The following is a 7,791-nucleotide window of genomic DNA, read 5'->3' as shown; positions in this document are numbered from 1 at the left end:
TTTCTGTTTAATTTTTTTTAAGTTCATCCAGCATTATGGTTCCAAAAGAAGGGTTAATTTTGTTTGAGGGAGTTCAGATGCTGACAGAGCTCAACCTAGGCAGCATAGGGCACAATCAGGTGACTCTTATAAAGAAGAAATTCCAGTGGGTGAGTTCATTTTGGATAAGGAGCTGTTGGCCTGGATTCTTTCGCTGAATTTCATTGAAACTTCATAAATTTTTACATGGCTGGGAACCATGAGTTTCATTTCCAGAAACTTAAATTTGGTTCCCTTTCTGCCCAAAGATGGGAGAGATGTTTCCTCAGGGATCCAGGAGGCAGTAAAATATGAAGAGAGCATATGTAATATGACCAGAAAGAGTGGCTGGCTGTGTTCCCTGCTGGGGGAAAACCAGAATAGCTGTGGGGGTAATGGGGAGGCAGAAGGTGGGAAGTGATAGATTTTACTGAGGGTTGTCGGATGCACAGTGGTGCAGATATCCTCCTTGTAACCCTGGCTTTGGGTCTGCACAAATGCCTGTAAGAGTTTAAATATGATTCGATCAAATGAATCCAAATCTAAAATTCAGGTCGAAATATCTACCTTCGCTGAAGACCCAAATCTGGACCAAAACACAAAGAGCTTTGTGGCTCAGCCCTAAGCCATGCTTTGAAATGCTTGGTATGTCAGACCTTCAGTTCCTGCTCTAGAGCAGCATGTGGTGGCTGAGCATCCCTCTGAGTGCGTTGGGTTGGTGGGAAGGCTGGATGCGTGTGAGAGATTTGCATGCCTATCTGTTTGAAGGAAGCATATGACTGTGACGCATTTTGCAGGTACAATAAAGAAAAAAACACTGAAAAACCCACATTTGGGCAATCCCCCTTGTATCTGAAATGCACAATTTTTGAAATGAGTCATGAATTCTCAAAAAAAAAATCCCCTTTGAAGCCCTTAATCAGGCTCAGGAAACCACACTGAGATACAGACTAACAAAAGGCAGTATGTCTTTCAGCCTGTGACAAAACACAAACTCTTACTTCTTTCCATCCCCAGCCAAACATAACCACCACAAGGGTGTTCTTGAAGTTTCTTTAAATCCCATGTGAAGATTTGAATGCATGAAATAAAAGTGAGGAATTTTTAAGGGTCTTTTTTTTTCTTCATGATTAATTTCATCAAAGTCCCAAATGGGGAATACAGCGGGGAAAGAAATATATTTGCAGCAGTGGGAACACAGCCCAGCCTGCTTTGGGTACTTGAGCAGAAGCACTGAATATCACAAGATTATTCATGTGCATAATGGTTGACGGATCAGACTCCATCTTTGTAAAATATTTAATTGTGCACCATCAGAATCATGTCAGCAATGAAGAAGAAATAAAAATACTAAAGTGTGTCAGTGAGCAGCAGTAGTAACTGTAGTGATATAAACCTGTTGAACTTTTATGTGTTTCTCATGACTCGGAAATCAGCAGGTCTGCAAAAGGTCTACCATCCCCATAGCACACATTCAAGCACACTGTGATATCTGTTGTGCCAATTATTGCTCAAATCGTGCCACGTGGAGTATACGCTGTGCTTTGGGTGAGGAAGGGCAGCCTCAGGCCTGCTACACAGTAGATGCTGCTGTGTTGTTTTCCTTGCCAAAAAAGTGAAGGTTTTATTGCTTTACTTTGATTGATCAATAAGAAGCATAGCCAGTAAGAAGTGATCCTGATGCTAAAAGCACAGCCAGGCAATGCACTTCAGTGTGACCATGAAGTAGCCCACGCAAAAAAGAAAAAGCACACTGTCTGTGCAGTGCTTTACCCCTGGCATAGCCCACCTGCAGCTGTTAGCACCAGGTTAAAAGCAGAGCATTTCAGCTCAGGAAGCCAGGGGTTTTGTCCCTTTCTGTGCTGCCAATCAAAGGTGAAAGCAAAAGTCACACTGAAAACCATCAGGCCATCCTTGTCCCATGTGTACCAAGGGAAGAACTGTGCTTCCCGGGGGGCTGCAGCGGGGCTAGGTGCAGCGCTTCCCATGGTTGCATCCAATGTGGGCACTTTCATGCACGGTACTCACACTGTCAGAGGAAGCTGACTCACTGGTTATCAGCTCCATGGGGAAGGTCAGGCAGCCCACAGCAGAAAGCAGAAGCTGTGGTAGGAAATAGGCAGCGCATCATGGAGCAGATGTGGGTGATGGGCAAGGAGTGTGCCTGCAGCTGGCTCTGTGTGGGTGGCTGGGTGTGGGGCAAGTTGTCATCTTACTCTAGGTCTGTAAATATAGACCTAAATATTGATAGGAACAGGTAGATAAACAGCACTTCCTGCATTTGAATAGTTATATTGCAGAGAAGTCAAGCTAGCAATCATAGGTCATGACATATTTGCATTTGCACAGCAGGTTTGTCTTGCTAAGCTCTTCTGTGTAAGCCCTGCCCAGGTTCTGTGCCATTGCTCAGAGGCAAAACATGTCTTTCTATACATGTGTGCACAAACATGTTGTGCTTCAAGCTCTTTACTTGAGTCTTTGTTCAGCGCACCATGCTGGCCTTCAATTGCTTTGCTGATTTCTTTCTTTCTTTCTTTCTTTGTTAATTCTTGGTCCTTTATTTTCCTTCAGCTGAGTGACTGTAATCTGTACCTCGTCCATGCTGTAAATAACACTACATTGCATTTGGTGGACAGCAGGGAGTAGGACTCAAGGGGCACTTCAAGAGCCCGCAGAAGTGGCTTTGCAGCCCCTGGGCTGCACCATCTCCTCCTTCTCCCCGTCCCCTCCCCCAGGGTTTCCTGATGGCTGCTTTCAGATGGGTTTCTATCATGGGGGAAAGGCAGTGATGCAAAGTGGATGACAGCAGATGTGTCCCCTTAACAGGGTCTTTCACAGAATGGCTCTGCTAATCATTATGTTTTGCTCCGTAGGATTTTTTATTCATCTAACAGGTTTATTTCCAGATTACATATTTGTTTTTGTACTGTTTCCTCATAAATACAGGCACTGCAGAAAGAGCAGGCCCCACCATATTTCGTGCAGTATTTGTTTATAGCAAGTGGGCCTCACTGAACCTGCATATACAATAAATACCCTTTCAGGATTCCTAGGCAGGAGAGGAGGGAACAGATGGCAAAACAGACCCCGGATTCCCGTTTACAAGGGGATCTTCAAATAACACAGGAGGAATGATAGCCATTAAAAAGCTTGCCTTCCAGTGCCTTTATTTTAGGCCATAAAAATGGGATATATTGGTTGCTTTTTATTATTGTTTTTTTACTCCTCTTTTACGTTCAGTGGCAGGCTTTTAATGACTTAAAGTGCATCAAGGTGCAGACACTGCCATGGCCAGCCTCATCTGATCTATCACTTCCCTACCTCCTTTTGGCAAGTCAGATTGAAGAGCCCACTGATAAGGACCAGACACAAGTCTCAGATCCATGGCGCTGAGAGATGCTCGAAGGCCAACTTGATTCCGGCAGGAAGCTTTGCAAATGGCTGCTAAAGTTCACATCTGAGCTGCAGGGCTCTGCCTGACAGCTATCAGAGGATGGGGAGAAACACTTTGTGCTGGCTGTCTCTCTCTCCTGTTTGTTGGTAAGGGAGGATGATTTGTGTTTTGCTTTGATTCTAAGCATCAGATTAGGAGGTGACTGGTCACTTGTTCTTTTGTGTGGTGAGAAAACTGTGTGCAGCAAGCTGGGGAAGAAATAGAAGAGAGAAGGTGACAATGTGGGGTGTGTTTGCCATACAGGCCTTTGAGTTGACCTAGGCTTAAGCTCTATCCAGCAACTTATGGCTGCTGTCCAGACACCTACCTGCCTGCTCCAGGGCTCCTCCTGCCTAGGTTTTGACCTCTCTTTGCAGAGAAGGTGCCTCTCAGCTGAAGGTCTTGAGTGGGTACTTTGTAGGACCTCCAGCCTGCTCTCCCCATCCTGACTCTCCTTCTCCCCAGCATTTGGGCAGAGCCATCTGCCTTTTCTGTGCAGTGTCAGGGGGTATGAGGACAATATCCTGCTCTCCAGCCAAACCCACCCCCTTGTCTTCACAGACCATCTCCTCCAACTGTGAGCAGAGCAAGGAGCACCATGTTGGGAAAAGCGTTTACAATCTGTATGAATGATTAAAATGAAAAGCCCCAAAAAAGCCAACAGACCTGAGGTAACCTGGATGGTGTTAGGTTCATTCAGTGCATTGGAAGCTAATTAGGGTATTTCCAGTAACAAAAGACGGCAACCACAAGCCTGGAGAGCAGCCAGCCGCTTGGAGCACGCAGACAGCCTTGCAGCTTCCACTCCAGTGGTCAGGGTGTTCTGTACATCATGGGCAGTAGCAAAGCTGAGGACATTGGAAGAAACTGCAGTGGCAGTTGGGAGAGGAACCATCTCCCAGAAAAACAAGAGCACTGGCATAAAATCTCACAAAAGCTGCTGAGCCAGATGGCTGAGGAAACCTTAGGTTCATGTGTCCAACCCAGCTTGGACCAGCTTTGGGGAACAGCCTGGGCTGGTCCTGGGAGCACAGCAGGAGTCAATCGTATTTGGCTAAGTAGTGTCTGTCATCTTTGTTGACATTAAGGGGAAAATCAAAGCTTAAGTGGGCTAGGATCTATCCAAATATAAACATGAAGGCTGCTCTTAGGCTATGAGCTGAGTGCAGCTTGGCAGTATGGAATCCACCAAGGCACCTTCTGCAATCTGGATGTCCTCTCTGGTATGCGCTCCTCTCATACATCTCAGTCTGCAGTCCTGCAACCCTCTCCTTCCCTGTAAGGGAGCAGCCATACACCCACTGATTTCAGGATAGGGAGAAGCCTATTTCTTACTCCGATTGCATCAGCCAGGTGCTCTGCAGCCAGGGGTTTTCCCTTAAAACCTCAAATCCTGTTCCAGCTAAACATAGCCACCAGCCTCCAAGCTTCTGCCTTTTTTTAATAAGTGTTTTATTTTGAAGAGGGAGGGAGGAGAAGTGATGATAAAGTGAACTCTCCATATTAAATTGCTAAATGCCTGAATGCTACTGGCCTGTTTGTAGGTGTGGCCTTGGGTGTTTACCAGGGCACAGCAATTCTGCTGATCTGGTTGCTGGGACACGACACGTGCTCCTCTGAGAGCACAGAGGCCTACGCAAGCAAAAAGTTGAGGTAAAAATCTATGATGCATGGCTTTTTCTCCCAGCTCTGCTGAGGTGATTCATCTGGGAAAGGAAGAGAATGTTTTGCTCACCCTCCTCCGCAGGGACAGTCCCCATCCCCTGGCCCAGCCCATGCCCTGCCTGCACTGCTGTGTGTCCTGGCTCTGGGGTCAAAGCTCACCCTCCCCACCGAGGCCATGCCTTGCAGCGCCCTGGGGAGCGCGGGCCCCTGGCTGTAGCAGCCTGCTGCATGCTGCGGGGTTGCTGTTCACATCAGCGGGACTTACAGAGGTGGTTGGAGCCAGCTAGGTATGAATAGATTCATGAAGGTCTCTGCAGGGTAAGGAAACGTTTTCGCAGCCTGCTGTTACCTGATCTAGTCGATTTGACACGGCCCCTTATCATGGCAGATCTGAGAAATGCTCAATATTCAGAAATAGAAGTAGCAGCACACCTCTTCCTTTTCTTTCTTCTCAGTTAACAGGAAAAATATTTTGATTAGTTTGAAGGCTAGGATTTCTTCTGTGTCTGTTTAGATAAGCGAATGAATGAGTGCATGTATGCAAGAGTGAGAGAGAAACGGAATTTGCTGAGAGCTAGTTTGAAGAAATTAGCCTTATATTTGCTCCATTCATTTGAAGATAGATTCTATTATTAGTTCCACAGATTTAAATGCACACCATTTCCACTGAAAGTGGACTTTCAACTTGGAAGCCCAGGCCTATAGCCACTGCTTTATACAAACCCAAATATTCCTTCCTGTAAAAAGCTCTCATTGGGAAGTCAGCACAAGTTACCTGGCCTTTGTGTCACTGGCCACTCCTGCAGCCAGCATGGTAGCCTGCTTCGATGCTACCCGCCATCCACCCACAGCAGGCTGTTCTCCTGCCTGAGCCTCCTGACCTGCTGCTTGGGGGACACAGAAGCTCTGCATCACTGGCGCTGGGATGTGCAGGCTGTGGCCACGAGGTCTGGCTGCTTAGTGAGCTGAAAGCCATGCATGCAAAGTTAGCTCTGAATTGACGCCCGTACCTTTCATGAGATCTATTATCCACCTACAGGCTGTTTTCACTTTGAAGTGGCATTTGCTCCATCGTAAGTAACATCTCAAAATGCTGTTAATTAAAGTTTCATCTGTTTAGAGGATTTTCTTTTTCTTCCTCCCCCCTCTTTTTTTTCTTTCCTTTTCAGAAGCTCGTAATTAGTCCAATAACGTGGAGACATTGTTACTGCAGCTCATTAAATTTGGCAATGCTCACTTGGACCTTTGAGTGCTGGCAGTGTCAAGTTGACCTGAAACGCAAGGATTCCATCTGTCGGGAATTACTGATGAATTGGAAATTAAATATAAGTATATATATTTAACTCATTACTTGTGCTAGATTGACAGTCCTGCGAGCGCTGGCATTTCGTGTTCATCGACAGATTAATCGTGCTCCCCCCGGGCTCCAGCCCTCATGGGGAGCGACCGGCAGCAGGGATGAGAGGAGAGCCAGGTGCCACAGGGATTTAATTCTAGTTCTGTCTGTGGAATACGCTGATGACAGTGGCAGTTTGAGGTGAGGCGAGTACCTGGGAAACTTCAGTCCACCTGGACTCCCACAGACATCAGGTTAATCTGGGATCTCTAATGGTAGGCCCTCGCCTGTGTGCTTAGCAAGGGCTGGCTCGGCTCAAAATTAAAGGTTCAGCCAGTGCTTATAACTTAAATTTGAGTATGGCCATTAGTTTATTATGGAAGAGGAGTCTCTAGGGGGGGAAAAAGGAAAAAAAAACCAACTGTGAAGGGAGGAAGAAATAATTGAGAGTGGATGGGCTGCTGGTAGATGAGATGGACACAGAGCTGCTGAAGTTGGGATCTCCCCAAAATGCCCTCTCTTCGGCTGGTACCTCCTTTTCAGGTCATCATTTTACCCACCAGGGTCTTCTTGCCCTGGGATGAGAGATCTCTGGGCAGGCAATTCCTTAAACCCAGGGCTGCCAAACCTGCCAGAAGCTGGGTTTAAATCCTGAGTCTTCAGACACACATTGTCACGTCAAAGCTCTGCTGGCTCTCTGGACCCAAATCCACCTTTAGGAGCAGGAATTACTGGATCCGTGCACAGAGAGGCACAACAGAGCAGATGAAATGACTAAATATTTAATAATAAATATTGTTCACACATTTCTAGCCTAATGTTACTGGCCAAGGAAAGCTGGATGTTTCACATCAGGTTAGCAGGATATTGCAATATTTTGGTTGCTTATCTGAAGTGAAATGAATGGAACTGCCAAAGCTTTTGAAGTTCACTCATGAGATAATATTTTATTAATTTTCTTAGCTGAGGGCACTTTAGCATCTCCTGTGAGTCTTCTGAATATTAAATACACATAGCTCTATAGGCAGGACTCTTTCAACATTCTCTCATTCACTGTTTAAAAGCATCCGCTTCCCATAAATTGAGCACAGTCTCCTTGGTTTTCCGAGAGTTATCTTCCCTTCAATAAATTAGAAAGTATATCAATTTCTTAGTTATGCTTTTGAATTCAAAGTGGAAGCTACTTCAGCATGGGTGAAGTTGCGGCCTATGTTAGCCTTGTTGGGCTGCCTGCTGCACAGAGAGGCTCTGGAGCAAAAGGACAGGCAGTGCCCAGATCTAATATATGGAGCTTTATAAATAAGGTTAGATGAGAGGGAAAAGTAAGAAGCATACCAAA

At 46.0% G+C, this 7,791-nt stretch overlaps 1 long non-coding RNA gene across 1 annotated transcript in view; it reads left to right on the top strand.

The window, feature by feature from the left end:
* The first annotated feature begins 5,108 nt into the window (after window positions 1–5,108).
* The window catches only part of LOC109366577, a 6,963-nt gene continuing 4,280 nt past the window's right edge, over window positions 5,109–7,791 (top strand). The window contains exons 1-2 of the long non-coding RNA XR_002112940.2: window positions 5,109–5,434; window positions 6,286–6,445. This is a non-coding gene — a long non-coding RNA (uncharacterized LOC109366577). The remainder of the gene's footprint in view (window positions 5,435–6,285; window positions 6,446–7,791) is intronic.

This window comes from Meleagris gallopavo, chromosome 3, assembly GCF_000146605.3.
Source record: "Meleagris gallopavo isolate NT-WF06-2002-E0010 breed Aviagen turkey brand Nicholas breeding stock chromosome 3, Turkey_5.1, whole genome shotgun sequence".
Classification (NCBI taxonomy): Eukaryota; Metazoa; Chordata; class Aves; order Galliformes; family Phasianidae; genus Meleagris; species Meleagris gallopavo.
Note: the sequence above shows the minus strand (reverse complement) of the source record. Positions and strands in the feature narration are given on the sequence as shown.